The sequence below is a fragment of the Uloborus diversus genome, chromosome 1, assembly GCF_026930045.1.
Source record: "Uloborus diversus isolate 005 chromosome 1, Udiv.v.3.1, whole genome shotgun sequence".
Taxonomy (NCBI): domain Eukaryota; kingdom Metazoa; phylum Arthropoda; class Arachnida; order Araneae; family Uloboridae; genus Uloborus; species Uloborus diversus.
In genome coordinates, this window is record NC_072731.1 from 103,906,572 (window position 1) to 103,923,817 (window position 17,246).

Sequence of the window (17,246 nt, forward strand, 5' to 3'; positions counted from 1 at the left end):
CACTAATTTGCACTTCCTTTTCCTGTCATAATGAACAAAGAAAGTCAATTAATAAACAGAATGAAAAGCAACCCATTTTCACACTTCAAAAAACCATTTTTCTTTTTTCGATTTAATAAAACTTTCATTAAGGAGCAAATTATGCCAGTTAATAATGAAAAAAAAAGAGTGTTTTTAACCCAGTTGCAAGAAAATGTTTTCAAAGCAGACGGATACGAGTATATCAAGAAATGTACATGTGCACGAATGAGAAAGTCGAGATTGATTTGTTAAAAGTTTCATGGTATAAGAGCACTTAACTCCTTAGACCCAAGACCGGCTTTGAATGAGAAATGATTTTTTTACGATTATTGGTTCTGTGCACATAGAAAAGTACAGAAAAAATTCTTTAAAATACTTTTTTTTTTTGAGAAAATTAGTGCTTCCTGGAGGAGTGACCCTAAAGTAATAGTGTTCTAAATCTGAAGAAAGATTTGAGTGCGAAATTGATTATTTTACAAAAAAAAAAAAAACACAATGGTTGAGCATTTTCTATTCAACAAAAAAATTAAAAATAGGAACACTTTCCGATGAGCATGCAAACCATATATATAAGCTTCGAACCCACCAGATTCCGGATCGAGTCCCGGCCAAAAAATTTCGGCATATTCACAACAAGATTGTATATTTTAATGAAGAATATAGATTATTAACAACGAGAACTCTCCCTAAACAATACGGATGCTCTGCTAATAACCAACAGCGCAGTACACTCAACCTCAGACAAAGATAAATAAAGTAAAATGAGAAGAGTGCATGTGCTACTTTTCGTCAAACCCCCAAAACAACTACCTCACACAAAAGTTTGACGATCAGAGTTTCAAAGCCCTCGCATAAAAGGTTTCACTTAAAAAATCGGCCAGTAAAAAATTCCGATTTTCAGCACTGTTATTTTTAGGTACCTCGTGCAATGCCGAGGACGCAGCTAGTAAGAAATAAAAAGCGATTGCTAAGCCATTCAATCATAAATAATTCTGAAATAATGACAATCGTGATTGAGCCACTCTCTAAATTACAATAATGGAGTCAGTTGCAATGAATTGCATTCTAAAATTGGAAAATACGGCAGACCTGTAAGACATCAAACGGGATTGCAAAACATTTATTGGTTTCTTAGTTCATTCAATACATTTCAAAATGCGGATTGCCTTTTGTATGAACTGAGAGGTAAAAAATATATACGTTTCGTTAACACAAAAAAAAGAAGAAAATGCTTGGTTAAAAGTATCTAAAATTTTCTGGTAGCAAGTAATTTTAAATATTTCAGGGAAAATCAAAAAAGTATAAACGTAACCTCATTTCTCAGCTAAAGAAAATAAATGAAGTTTTTATTTGCGACATACGATTCTATTGTGATTTATGGTGTAGTAACTTCAGATATTGTCAGTTTCCTATTACCCAGCAATTTGCATCAAAGAGGTTACAAGATTATACACTATACTGAATTTCTGGAATTTATATTTCATATTTCAAAGATATTGCTTAATGTATGAAAAGTAACAATACTGAAATCATGAAAGAGATATTTCCGGATGACCGCTTTGACTTTCCGCCATTAAAGGTCATAGTTTTTCTTGATATTAAATTTAAAAGCATAATTCTGTCTGTCATATTCTTTTAACAGAAAAAATCATGGACTTAACAGTCTATTTATAAATAATGTTCAGAAACATAGTGTAAAGTCACCCAATATATGGGGTACCTATTAGGGTGGGGCGAAAATATACCTCTTTTGGAAATCGGTTTTTGGATACTGCGGAAAAGTTGTTATTGAGGCCTGTTAAAACCCTCAAAAATATCCAGCAATTTTCTTTAATGTTTAGCGGCGCCCCTTTGGCCTTAAATAATTGAAAAAAAAAAAAGAAAAAAAGACAGAAATGTCCTTTTTTTTCAAAAAAAGAAAAGTATTTTAAGGACGCACGATCGAAGTGAAACTTATATATATATATATATATATATATATATATATATATATATATATATATATATATATATATATATATATATATATATATATATATATATATATATTCACAACGGAAATATTACATTTTTAGTTGGTTAGAGTATATAAGAAACTCAATCTTTTTTTTGCGACATTTGGAGGAAAAAAAGAATGTCTATGCAAGACATTCATTTTTTCTTCCGGTTTCAGTTGTTTTTCCTGGCTGATAAAAGGCACTAAATTTCTTCTTTTGTTTATAAAATCTCTTTATTACTATTTTTGGTATTAAGCGTTAAATTATATTCCATGAACCAGAGCTAAGGCCGAGGGACATGCAATATACCAAAAGATCGGTCATGACATCCAGAGACTGCAGTTTCATCCATTTTAAGGACTAATCAGTCTGAAATATAAAACAACCGAGCTGGAGTGAAGCGGAGAGTGCCAAAAAACTGGGCAGTTGAAATCAGTTTAGCAAGCAACCGAAGAGTAATAAGTTTTGTTTTTTCACAGAAAGATGACCTGAAAACTTTTCTTCTGCCAGCCATCTTTAGATGGTTCTTTTCGATAAAATCGTTTTGAACGAATTGGATTAGTCTTGCAGCATATATTTTTCCATTTTGGGAACAAATATTTTCAATCATGCTGTCAGGACACGTTGTTGTTTTTTTTTCCTTTCACAAATACCATTTCGTTTTGTAGGAACTGTAATTTATATCGGAGTTAAGTTATATTTTGTTAGCAACTGATTTGGACACGCCGGAAATATCTGCTATCTTCTTTTGAGAGTGATCTGTAAGCAATGATCCATTTTTATCTTCGATTTTTTTTTTTTTTTTTTTTGCTGTGAAGAAAAATTTGTACATCGACGTATTAATGTTGAGCAATAAAATAAAAATAAAAATAAAAAAAAAGAAAAACTATTTGCAAGAAACGTCTCTTGTTGATAAACTGTAGGCATGAGAGCTTCTTGTGAGGCTAGGATTTATAACCAACAGAATGATAGGGTTGGGGTCTTGTGATAGAGTAATTCGTTAATTTTATGAGTTTTTGTACTAAAATAAAAATCATTAATTATTGTTTCAAAAAATGCGAAGTCAAAATAAAAAATAAATAATTATTTACAGAAGTTAACATTAGTTTGCATTCTAAAATAAAGTTTTGAATCAGTTAAACCACTTGTGATCAGGTGAAATGTACGCAGAATGTGATATTTTGGATTTTTTTTCACGATTATATAATATACAAACGCTGCTTTCTTTTCTTAAATTCTCCAATTCATCCCTAAAAGCTTGACGATCTTATTTATCAAACTGCACTAAGGTCTCTCTCTCTATCTGTTCAGATATCATGATATCTAATAACTCCAGACAAAACAAAGAAATATCTTTTGAACTTTATTAGATCATTAATTAAATAAGTCTTGTTTATACATCACCGAATTATGGAACTTAAAAAATTTGAGAAAGAAAATCAAGATGTTAATTAACAAGGGAGGTTTGGAAAAAAAAAGTACATATGGGCTGAAGCGGGAGCAGGATATTCCGCGAAAAATTTCTTTGAGGATGTTTCCATATTTTGTGATTTGTATATTTTTTTGAATTGATTGCAAAATCATTTTTATGCTAAATATTTTTCTCAAATTTTCCTTAAGTGAAAATTAGACAAAAATTAACAAACCAGTTTATTTCAAAATCACAAATCTCTGCATTTAATTTTAGGTGCAGTCTCTTAAATTTTTCAGTTGATTTTCATTTTTCTCAATTACAAGAGTTTTGGAGGGGGAGGAGGGGGCGGAGCTCTGATTTTCAAAACACTGGATATTTTTAGTTTTGATAACTCATGATGTGCACTGAGCAGCTGTTCAAATTAATTATATCGTAAAGTAAGTAAGTTAAACATTTTGTTATTCAGCATATTAATGATCTCAAATTAAGAAAATTCAGGGTAACGAAGACTTATTCTATACGATATAAGCAATATTTCTAAATTCATTATTTGATCATTTCATAAAGAAAACCTCCCTGACAATCAGAAAGAAACATTTTATATGCTCTTCACCTCTTCTGTAGGAGTTATGAAACGCTTTACCAAAAATGTTTTTATCAGAACAAAGTTTTTCCTCTCTCCTGTAAAATTACCATAATGTGATTTACGTCCTTCTGGCTCTGAGGTAAAGATATAAGCATTTGAAATGATCAATAAATAAGAAGAATTTTTAAATATTCATTGTGAGAAAAACCTCGCTTTTGCGAAAAGAATCCATGGTTGGTAAATTGAGTCAGTCCCAATCTCCCGATCCCTATTTCTTTGTGTTGTCAATCTTAAAACGAAATATTCCTGTATAAATAATAAATAGAATGTAAAAAATCATTCACAAAACTAAACCAAGTAATTTACTCAATTATTAAATGATTAGCCGCTGTTTATAACGTTCATGCCCGGTATTCCGGATTCCACACGGTAAATGATTTTTAAAAGTCGTTAATTATTCTCAAATGTTTTATGTCTTATTCGAAACTGATGCTTAAATGTGTCCATGGCCATTCAATGCCCTAATGCACTTTAAATCTAAACTAAATTCCACGTAAAAATGCTACAATATCAGTTAAACCTATGCTAAGGCATTGGACGCGACGACGGCGATGACCCTACTCCGAAGAGGGAGATCCATAATTGATCCTCGTTTCAGCAGCGGTTACCCAAGAATACTCTCAGAAAGATCTGTACAGCTTTAACTTTTAAGTCTATTTCTGAAAAAAAAAAATGCATGACATAGGATTTAAATAATGAACTTAAGGAAAATATTTTTCCCCAGTAATGCATGGATGACAAAAGCACACAATTATATGGTTCATAAAAACTTTTCAGAACAGTAACTTAAAAAAAAGTTAAAAAAAAAAAAAAAAAAAGATTTAACCCATTTTTGAGTAAAACTGTATCACCTACCCTCGTTTTGGCATAAACAAATAACGAAATAAAATAACTTATCTCCATCTGAAAGTAAATTAATTTATCTTCTTGTAAATACAATATAAATGCATAATTTTGAAATATAGTCAGGTATTTTTTACAACACTTCATTTGCACATTCTATTTCTTCGTCGCTATCATTATTTTTACTTGTGTTTAGCTTCAGTTGTATCATTATAAGATTAAACATAACTGCTCATAGTTGCTAAATAATTTCCCCAAGTTTGCCTTTTACATAAAATGTAAATACCCAACATAAGAAGTAGGGGTGCCAAACCGATGTCGGTATTTCAGTTAAAACATCGATGTTTTGGATCGATGTTTTTCTTAACATCAATGTTTTGTGTTCGATGTCGATGTTTTGCAATTAAACCATAAATATACAATAATAATAATAATAATAGTAATAATAAACTGGAATGATTATATTTTTTTCAAATACACGTAATACTAACAACTAAATCATGAATCAATGATCCAATATTTTTCACATTGGACAAAGTTTTCGTTAATTAGTTGTTTGAAGAAGTATTTTCTTGCATTGAGGAAAGTTTAACAATTCCTTTTTCCTGCAAACCATAAACTGGATACTAGAGTACTGAATATTATTCACAGTAAAAAAATATGAAACTCTCTTGGAAAATAATGGATAGCTGAAGTGCTCAATTTCTGACAGTAACAGAGATGGCAAAAAGGAGGAATGTGTTTCCCTCTAAAAGTCAGTAACGTTCCTGAAAGTAACCTGATGTCTTTTTTAAGAATTCAAAAACTTTTCCAATTAAAGCCAGACGTCAGACGTAACAAAAGCTAATTTGAATAATATTAATTTCATTTGATTCTGCAATTCCAGTCTTTTTTTCTCTTTTCGGTAAAACCCATCATAAAAATGCGATGTACGAATGTTCTCCGAGAAAAAATTCAAGTTTATCCGCTTTGGAAGAAACTTTTATCTTTCTTGACCATCATTGTACGCCATGGGGGAAAAAAAAAAAAATCCTTAATATCCGGTTTCAACTCGAAATCGTTTTAGTAATGGATAAGGACTTCTCGTTTTTTTCCCTTTCGGAATTGCATAATGCGAAGGAAATATGCATTTCTTCTAGGAATTTTAGTGACCCCTGGCATTTTTAAACTACATTCAAGTCTTGAAAATAATTACTATGCAATTAACCGCCAAAGCATCAAGGACTTTGCATATGATGAAGCGGATATTTTTTCGTACCACGTCATCGAAATAAATTCGTGTTATTACGTGAAACTATAACTCATTCTAGAGGTGAAATTTCTTATACGCTCCTTTCAAAAACGTCATGCCTCAAAATTTAGCGATTTTGAGCTATGCCTCTTTTTGAACTGCCATGAATAAGTAGCATATAGTGATTGCAATACCGGATTGCATATTCGGTATACCGGATATACCGGTATTTCGAGCAATTTTGCAATTTCGTAATACCGGTATTTGCTGAGGTAAAATACCGGTATTTTTGGTATTTGGTAAAAATAATATATAGTTTCAATTAAAGAATTTTCTCAATTTAACTTATTAAATATATACTTATATTTTAAATGAACATTTCATTTTCCATGATACAGAATCAAGCCCTGGCTATGGGGCGGTAACTTACTGAATATACCTGCCTTGCCTTCAATATTCGAGTTGAACCGATTCATTGCTTCGGTCACTCGACTGGTCAGTGCTAATTCTGTATTAGCTACCAGTTTGTTTGGCACTCTTGGCTTCCTTAAGAGGTGTTCCACCTCCAGCTCAGTTACTCCTATGCCGATGAGTGCTAATAAACACGAAACTGCAGTCCTGGGCTGGAATTGACTGAGCTGGCGGTGTATGTCATGTATTTCTGCCTATAGCTCTGGCTATAGTGCGGTAACTTACTGAATAACAACTATGTTCTTATACATCTCATTTTCATTTTTGGAATTTTGAATTTTGATGTCAATTACATTTTTTTGTGTATTTTGCATAAATTTAGTGCATAATTTTACTCTTTTGTATGTTTAAGAAATTTTTTTAATGATTTTAGGTTCTATTTGGAGGATTCAGCTGGTTGAATATTAATGATTTGGAGTTTCCCAAACTTCTAAAATGATTGTGCGTATTGCGATTATCTACCTACATCAAACTTATGAGGGAAATAAATAATTGTTTCTTTCTCTCCCCCTCCTCCGTCTCAGGGGTAAAAGGAAACACGATTTAATTCACCAACAAACAGTAAAGAAGTAAAATTTGTCTTACTCAGTTTCTCTCAGGGACTGGGCCGATTATCACACAGGCCAACTGGACTGGGCCTGGAGACCCATCTTCCTTTTAAAAACTTATGCATAGCATTAAAAAATCATGTATTTTTGTGAAAATAGTAAAAAATGAATGATTTATTATTTGTAAGCAACCCTCTTTTGATACTTTAATAGTATTTCTCTTATTTGGTTTGTTTTACGTGTATAAAAAAAGCTTTATTGCTTGAAAATACCATACAAAGTTAAGTGCTATAGTTACTGGAATTCTTTTTTTTAATAAATAAATTAACTTATGAAATTTACCTGAAAAAAGAATTGCTTGGTAAATGGCCTACTTTTCTCTTTTGAATATTTGTATGTGGGACGGGGCTATATGATCATAACTATTTATTTGAGCTACTTTATAGATTAAGTATGAAAAGCAGCGGCGGTGCAAGGCATGCACGAACTGCAATTGTACAGGGCCCTCGCTATATAAAGGGCCTTGCCGAAACTGCAAAGATTAAACCTGTACCCCAGATCCAGAACGACGTAAGTCATATCATGATAATTTCACAGTAGAGAGGAAAAACTTTTTTCTTGCCCATGCAAAAGATGCGACACGAGCTCTTTCAACGCTGGTAAAAAACTAAAAGAGTATTTTAAAAAGAATTACGTCCACATGGCTTGATGCGGAATAGGGTACTACATACAATGCCCTAATGAACAGAAAATCGCAATTATTGGACTTATGCCTCTCTGGCTTTGAGGTACAGAAACATTAATTTGTGTTTACTTAAAATGATAGAATAGAGATGGGGCCTCCAAAGCTTTGAGGGATTTAGGGCTCACTTTTAGGTAGTCGGGCCCTGCTCAGAGAGCTATTCTCCGAGAATCTTGGTCAAAGTTCACAAAATTTAATCGTTCATTTCATCAAAAAAAAAGGGGGGGGGAGGTCTTACAGTAAAACCTGTGAAGTTGACCACCCTTGTAAGTTGTCCACCTGTCTAAGTTGACCGCTATTTTTAGGCACAGAATTATATCTTTATCATGTAATTCAACTTCTATAAGTTGACCACGAAAGTAGTGTACCGCAAGTGGTCAACTTACACAGGTTTCACTGCATGTTGAAACCTTAAAGTTCTATTTCCCTTGTCATCAACTGATCCTATCTGTTTTTTGATTGTCTTAGAGCCCGAATTATTTCATAAATCTTTTTTCACATGTCAAAACAATCCTTTAAAACACAATAGGGCATATGTGAAATGAAAACAAGGATGTCAATACGAAAAACGGTGCCAAAGTAACTTTCTCAAAATGTTAGTCTTTTCTAAATAAATTTCAACTATTATCATTATTTCTAACAGGAATATCTTAAATTCATAATCTTTATTTCTTTACTAGTGTGTGAGACTAGAAATAAGAAAAACAAACTACAAATGAATTTCATCAAAAAAATTCCTAGAAACACTAATTCTAATAAGAGAGAGAGAGAAAAAAAAATAGAACGAATTCAATGCAATATTTGACTCGGAAACCTAGTTTAAAACCGGAAATATTAAAAAAGAAATTCTTATTAAAAGCATCTTTATCTAATTTTTAGCTGTTCACAAATAGAAAAAAGAAAACAACATAAAAACATTATATTCTGAAAGAAGCTCTGCTTTTCTGTCTTTACAGTTCAAAAAAAAAAAAAGTAATTTCTAATCTGATAAGATATCTCTTTTTTTCAAAAATTACATTCCGATCGCTCCTTTCACTGTCTTAAATTTAGATCTTTTCACATTTATCATCGGATAAAGTCGATTCAAAGTGATAGATTAGTTGCACACCCTTGGCATGATCCTTAAAAAAAGTATTTTCGGATTTTCAGAAAAAGAGTTTAAAATTAAAAGAGCGAATCAGTAGGATGAAAAATGCTGATATTATGAAATCCTGTTACAACAAAACCCAATACAACAAAATATCCGTTTCAACGAAATAAATTTTCGGTCTAAATGTAACTGCTGTTTTATTGCTTGAATTCCGTTATAACTAAATTCTCGTTACAGCGAACAAAATGTGTGATCCCTTGAAATTCGTTGTAACGAGGTTTCACTGTACAAGCAAAAACTAATGTACTTGTGAAAATGCCGAAACGTTCTCAAAACTATATCGAACTTCAAAAAAAAGGCATCATTTTAAAGATTCTTTTAATGGGTTTTGAGAAAAATAAAGAGAAAATTTATATTTTGATTGCTTCGTCGAAAAAAAACTGATTCATTCTGTTATTCATTACGCATTGCTTCAACGCATAGCATCCCACTAGGAATAGCAGGATGGAACACAGGGGAATTTCTTGATGCGATAACCGTAACCGGGCGCCACCTTGCGTGTGTCGTGAAATCGTGCCTGCAATGTTGTAAGATGCGGAAATTGTCAATTATTTTTTGTCGAATTTCAAACGGATTTCAACTTTATGGCATCTTGTGTAGCCTTCAACTGCACCGATGCACGTAGGAAGAAGATTCCTATTCACAGGGTGTCCTGAAAAAGACTGACTGCTTTGAAAAAAAATTTATTATAGAAAAACAGTTAATGATAAAAACATAATTCTTGCAGAAAATTCATGCGGAGGGCCGTAAATTTTTTCCCTCCACAGTAGTGAATTTTATTTCAAGAATTTTCCAATAGGTGGCACTTCAGGTAGTAAACCCCGTCAATCAAAGAAAGATTGAACTCTACATCATAATTTTTCGAAACATGTTTTTAATGATCGAAATTCATTACAATTTTTCAAAATGTCGACCGTCGACTGCAATCACATATCGCAATCGAAGGAAAAATCGGTGAATTTCAATCCTTCGTTTTTGACTTAGAGGCTTACTATCTGCAGCGCCATCTATTGAAAACATTTTGAACGAAAATTTGGAACTCTGGGAGACGAAAGCCACCACATGAATTTTCTGCAAAAATTATTTTTTACCATTAACCATTTTCCTGTTATAAATTTTTGAAAACAGTCAACCTTTTTCAGGACACCCTGTATCTAATTCTGCGTAAATGGATAATTAATTCCTTTCTTAATATATGATTCAATAAGAGATAATCATGCATGGTAACATGTTATGTCATAAATAATCTTCCATTTATCTTACTTACGAGTACAAATACAAACCCAAGTTGCAAATTAGATTTTATTGAAATGATTTGCTGCTACTCTTCGGTGACTTATAAATTATTGTATCAATAAAATTATGAAATGAAATTTAAAACATCGTCAGATACTTTCATTTTTTTGTTATTAAGTGCAAATTGCACTTTGATTACAAAGAATTAATTTTAAATAGGTTGTCTTTTAATCAATATTTAATATTTCATCTGCTGTAAAAATTAGAAAATAAAATGCTACAAAATTTAAAATCCAAGTGCTTGCCTTAAAAAAGAAAAAAAGAAAAAAAAAACATGATTTTGTGTGAAAAATAGCAGTTAATGAAAAGTAGTAATAAATTAATGTTCTACATTTATTAAAAATTAATGTTATGGATTTTTTCGGTTATTGTGCCATTCTTGCTTGTAATAGTAAAACTTATGTAATAGTATGTCATACGATTTAATAAACATTGAAGAGTAACAAGATTTAAATTAAAGGTTTGAGCGTTTTTCCAAGCATTAAAATTGATTTAGATATGATAAAATTAATAAGTAAGAATTTAAATTAATATTGTGAAATGGTATCATACTGATACTTTCATTCATTGCATAAAAAATGTTTTTTTTTTAACAATTTTTTAAAGTTTTAAATTTGTTTACTATTCGGTTGCCGAGTATTGAAATACTCAGCCAAACCGAATATTCGGTTTGCCTTCCGGTATGAAGTTTACCGAATATCAATTGAGTATTCCGTGCGTCTCTAACAATAATAAATAAAAAATAATCAATCATCAAAATTCAAATAACTGGATGGGTAGTTTTTTAAGTTGTTTTGAACTTTATGCTGTTCTGAACATTTATTTGCATGGAATTCCTTTTTAAAAAACTCTCTACAATTTTGTTACAGTTTTATTTTATTTTCATCCACATTCGGACAATTTTAACAAAATTAGTTTTTCAATGATGTTATTCCTTTATTTATCTTTGTTGATTTCTAGCTGCTTTTTTCCACTGTGCTCTATTCTAATTTTGTAATCTGGACAGAGGCTGCAAAGTTTTGATAATTTCAATAAACGCTGTGTTAAAAATAAAATTTTGAAAAAAAAAATAGAACCGACTTCAAAATTGCTCTAAAAAGTTAAAAATAATTTTGTTCTTTAAACACCATCGATAATACTTTTAAACATAATTTTTGAAGTTGGCGCAAAAACAAAACGTAAAATCCAGTGTAACCATGCTTCAGTCATAATTTTTTTCAGAAAAGCATCCAAAGTTACGAACGAAACATTTATATCGTTACTCAAATATACTGTTATCAATGCGTAATGTATGTAGTAGTGAAGAAACTGGGTTAAATTTATAGTTGTAGTTGAGTTATGGCTGTGAATGATTTTATCTATCGTTTTTGCGCCAACTTCAAAAATTATGTTTAAAAGTATTATCGATGGTGTTTAAAGAACAAAATTATTTTTCACTTTTTAGAGCAATTTTGAAGTCGGTTCTATTTTTTTTCAAAATTTTTTTATTTCATTCTTTTTAGTGTAAATGTATTTCAGAAATAGTAAAAAGTTACTATCACGAAACTTCACCTTATTTTTTTCAAAAAAAAAAAAAAAAAGCTCGATACTAAAAAAAAAAAAAAAAAAAAACTGTTAAAACGCCTTTAACTTTAAGCGATTGGCACTAAAAATTTATCTTTGTCCTTCTCCAGAATTCATCTGTGTATTAATTTAATCATAACCATTTAAATATTACGTTTTCTCAAACTAATTTACATTTCACAACATACAAGTTGCTTGTGATGCAATCCTGTATCTCCTTACTTAACCCGAACATCTGTTATTGGCATAAATGATAACGATAAAAATACTATTATAGTTGAGACAAACCTAACCTGGTAGCATTGCGAAAACTACGCAGATCCTAATCACTGCATTACCTCGCTTCCATGTTATGTTTACCCCCACTATAGAGCAATGACACTGAAGAAACTTGATGCTTGCTTCAGAGAAGCCTTCATTCAAAATTATCACTGCAATTACTATTAATATTACTATTGAATGGCACCAAACTTTTATAACAATGTGTTTTATATTTAATCATTTAATATGGAAACTGCTTGAAATGAACTGTTTTTTGACCATAACTTTTTTTCTAAAGAACAAATATGGCCAAACAAAGTAATGGGACCTAAGTTGAGCCATCCCCTATCTATTAAAAAAAGAATCATCAAAATCGGTCCACTAAGGTGAGACGCTGTGAGTGGACAAACAAACAAAAAAAAAAAAACATACATACGGTATGAACTGATAACCTCCTCCTTTTTGAAGTCGGTTAAAAATTAATTAGTTTCATCTACATTCAATTTGCTTAGATTATTTAACATCGATAAATGTTTTCCGCAGGTAAAGAAATATTTTAAGAATTTTAAGATTTATGACAAATTGCGCGAACTGATCCAGAAATTTCTTGGAAATTAGTCACCTTTTTTGGTAAAAAGGCTATAAATCAAAATACAGGCTTCCCACAAGTGACGGTTCAAAATTATTCATTACTGTAATGCAAGTTTTTCTATAATGATGTAATAAATGCTAAATAAAAGTAACATCATTGTTGATCAATGTCTAAGTAAAGGTTTCCATTCTTGCACCATTAACTGGATCCACAGATGACAATCTTTTTGGAAAGGCTTCTGCAACGGCATGCACCACAGAAAATGGAATTTCATTCCATATCTTTAGTAGTAAATTTTTTAATTTAATTGTGGACATAGGTTTTTCAATTTATTCTCCATATATCCCCATATGCAATGGTCCAGTGGATTAAGATCAGGACTGGATGCAGGCTATTCATCTGTGGAAATAAAGGATTTAGCATTCTGTTTGCACCATTGTTGAACCATCTTTGCTTTGTGGGCGGGTGCATCTTGCTGAAATGTGAATGAATCCTTTTAAAACAATTTTTGGGCTTCTTTAATCATGTGAGATTTCAATCCTTTTTGTAAATACGTAATAATTTTTGTCAATTTTCGCACCATTTTCAATAAAAAGAAGGGGTTGTGTTCCTCTCTTGCTTATAGCACCCCAAACCATTACTGAAAATGGTTTCTGGAACCTCTGAACAATTCTTTTAGTTGAACTGATATTCTGCATTGATGTTGCATAAATCCTGTTATTTTGCCTATTATGAGATGCTTGTTGGAAAAATAATTTCTCAACCGAAAAATTTATCTCATTAGAGCGTGTCTTTTCAGCAACTCTTTGCACTTTCTTAGTCTTTCAATTTTATTTTTCTCTGTTAGTCCACGGACAGTCATTTTCTTGTAAGCTTTTAATTTTAATACTGTTTTATGATGATTAAAGCTACATTTTTTGATAAATTTAGGTCTCGTAAAATTTTTCCGGCAGATTGTGCAGGATTTCTTCGAATTCTTTCCGCGGACACATTTTATTATTCATACACTGCGTTTTCTTCTACCACTATGCCCTACTTCCACACTACCTGTTTCTTTAAACCGATTTAAAGTTCTTTCAATTTATCTTTTTAACACATTTAAATGCCTCAATTTTTTGAAAACTTCACAATTCCGCCTATGTTTTAAATGCAATTCAAGAATAAACGTCGTTTAGCATCCATCTTGATATTGCAAAGAATAAAACAGATTTTAATTTAAAAAATCGTCTGCGTTATTGCTCATAGAATGAAACTAAAACTATTAAGTGCTGCCAACCCTAAAGAACATCTTGAATTCAAATTATACACAGATGAATTTTGCCTTCAGTTGTTTGTGGTCACCCTGTATATTTAAGGGTAGATTGGGGCACGTTTACGCGGATTTTTTTTCAATGACTTTTCTAATATCTATGTTTGAACCTAGGAAATTTTAAACATTGTGGCTTTATGAAGCAGTTAAAGAAGTCAAAATTTGTATATTCAGTTGTTGCGCAGTTTGAGTTTTAACCGTTCTTTTTTCTTTTTGAGTCCAAGTTGGTTGCGCAAACTTGCCCCGAACACGGGGCAAATATACGCATTGAGTGGGGCACGTTTACGCATATTAAAAATGATACCAACGAGTAAGTGAAATAGATATTTAACCAAACTTAAATGTTTTATTTCTCTTAAAACCCATTAAAATAAAAAAAATCAATTAATTAATTAAAAAACATTTTATAGGCTAAACTGAAATCGCTAGTTTCAGTTTAGCCTATAAATGTTAGCCTATAAAATGTTAAAATTAGTTTCTCTGTTTGATTAGCAAATCGTTTATTGCTAATCAAATACAGAAACTAATTAGTTATCTTCTTCATCACTGTTCGATTTTACTAACAAAAATAAAATGTTTATTTTCGCATACTTGTTATGAGACTGCGTTTTGACATCTAAGACATTGAACCCTGTCTTGTCCTTTTTTTGATTGGTTGTGTGCTTTCAAACAATAGATCCAACCACAATTTTTTACTTCGTAAACAGAGTCGTTCATTAATTTCCTTTTTGCAGAGTGCACTGACTTTTTCCCTGTCGCAAGTTTTGGTTTCATACTTTTTCTTCAAAGTCTTCTATTTCTGCTTCAATAGAAACTTGTGAATTTTAACGTAATTTCTCCTTTTTGATTTGCTCTGTCCATTTTTTTTTTAATTTCTTTGTAGCTTCTAACTGCTCTTATCTGAGGACTTATTTAATCGCAGTACTAGTTAGAATTGTTAGCATCCTTTTTTTTTCCTTTCCTGGTTCCTAAGCTTTGTTCTTACTTTTCAAATGGTCTCATTTGTGGTAGTCCATATGTAATGATGTGTAAGGCCTACAGGGAGAAATACCAACTTAGAAATACTTGGATTATCTATATGCCTGTTCATTATTTTGGCATCTAACGTGCTTCTGTTAATGTTTTAAACGTAATGTCTTACCATCTTTAAAATTAAGAAAATTTATTACAGGCTGAATAGAGTATAAAGTTGAAGCTGAACAGACATGAAAACAACACTATATGATTGTAAGCCATAAGATACGAATCTGTTACTTAATTAAAAATGAATGGTGATTTTCAAAACTAAATAACCTGAAAATACTAAAGGTTTGAAACAGTTCAGAGCGAAAAAAAGCGTCAAGGGGCCCGTTAAAAAGTAAGACAGAGTAGTAAGACACAGTAAGAACGTGCGTAAATGTGCCCTGATGAAAATGCGTAAACGTGCCCCGTCGGCAAGTTTATATTATTTTCAACGTGCAAAAAATATTAATCACTGTTCTGTCCATACAAATACTATTCTCAGAAAAGGATAAAATTCTGCTGTTTTTGATATATTTATTTGATTTTAACAAAGTATTATTTATTCATAACAAGCTTCAAAGCGTTCAACACAAAATTTACTCAGATTAAACAGATTATCCTTTCCACATGCTAAACCGAAGATCGACCGATGCTCAAAAACTTGTGAGAATAAGTGCTAGGGACAGCATCGGAGAGAGTATGATATGACTGTTAGTTCTCCAATCATAACTCGTTTTTAAAAAAAGGCTCTGCGTAAACGTATCCCATGCGTAAACGTGCCCTGGTCTACCTTATCATTTGCATAATCTGCGATCTATTATACATACAAGACCTTTCAAGACAAACATGCCAAATTTTATGTTTTAATATTGAATTTGCAAAATCATGTTCTTCGTAAAACGTAAATAAATACTTAACACGTGTTACACTTTATAATCTTTAAAAAAAAAAAAAAAAATGGGGCTGTTCACTGAGATTATTTTGAGAAAAAGTGAATTTTTGTCAAAAATCGCCTTTTCAACCTAGTTAGATACCTTGAAACAAAATCAATTTGTTACTTAGAGCTGAAATTTGGAATTTTAGGTCTGGATAGGAAAAAAAATGTGCATTGAAGATTACTTTTTTAATTTTAATGTTTTTTTTTCTTTAGATGAATGTGTCCATATTTTTTTATGTACATATGGACACGCAGTTGGGCCGAGAAAAACCACTCTAAACTCACTCCAGGGAGAAAAATATACAAATTTAGGCCGATATTTGACTAAAACATTTTTGCGATTACAGTATTTCTTTCACGACGTAAAAGAAAGTAATGAAGGATTCCGAATTTCCTTTTACTTCTGGCTGTCAAAAATAGAATAAATAAATTCAAACTTAAAAAGGAAAATATAAACTAAGTATGTAAAAAATCATATTTCAAAATAAAAGCAGGGCTACGGAGTCGAAGTCGGAGTCGTGGTGCAAAAAAGTAATTTTTCATGTTGTTCTTAATAATAAAAACATTTGATCTGTTCAAAAAATGCCTTTAAAATAGCAAAATAAAAAAATAAAATAAAAAACCTTTTCCATAAGTGTCATTAAGAGATTTTTCCAGCAAAACTTATGAAGCAAATTTACCTTTAAGTTCGTGATCTTTATTTCCCTTAACTTTCGCCGTAGTCATTCATGTTAAAATTATTTAACTGCTCAAAACTAAACAAAAAACTGTTCAAGTCAAAAAGATATTTTCAGTACATGTCCGTTATCAAGAGCTTTTTGAAACAAAGTTTGTTTCTAGCAAGTCTGATGCTTTTTACTTCGGAAATTAGATTGGGCTTAAGTTTCCCCGTAGGCACTACTGTAAGGGTTTTTGAACTGTTCAAAATTGAAAGGAAAAGTGTTCAAATCAAAAACGTCTTTCTACTCGTGTTCTTTATCAAGATATTTTTTTTAAATTTGTTTGAAGCAAATTAGGCTAATGTTAAGTTCGTTTGAATTGTTTAAAATTAAACCAAAAACTTCTCAAATGAAAAAGTGAAACGTGGGAATGAGGTGTTCTTGCCAAATTATTCGAACAAAAAAAGTCTGTTCGAATCGGACTAGTCACTCAAATGGTATTGGGATACATACACATCTACCCCATCGTAAAAACCTGCTGTTTCATTTTTAATCTTTGATGTT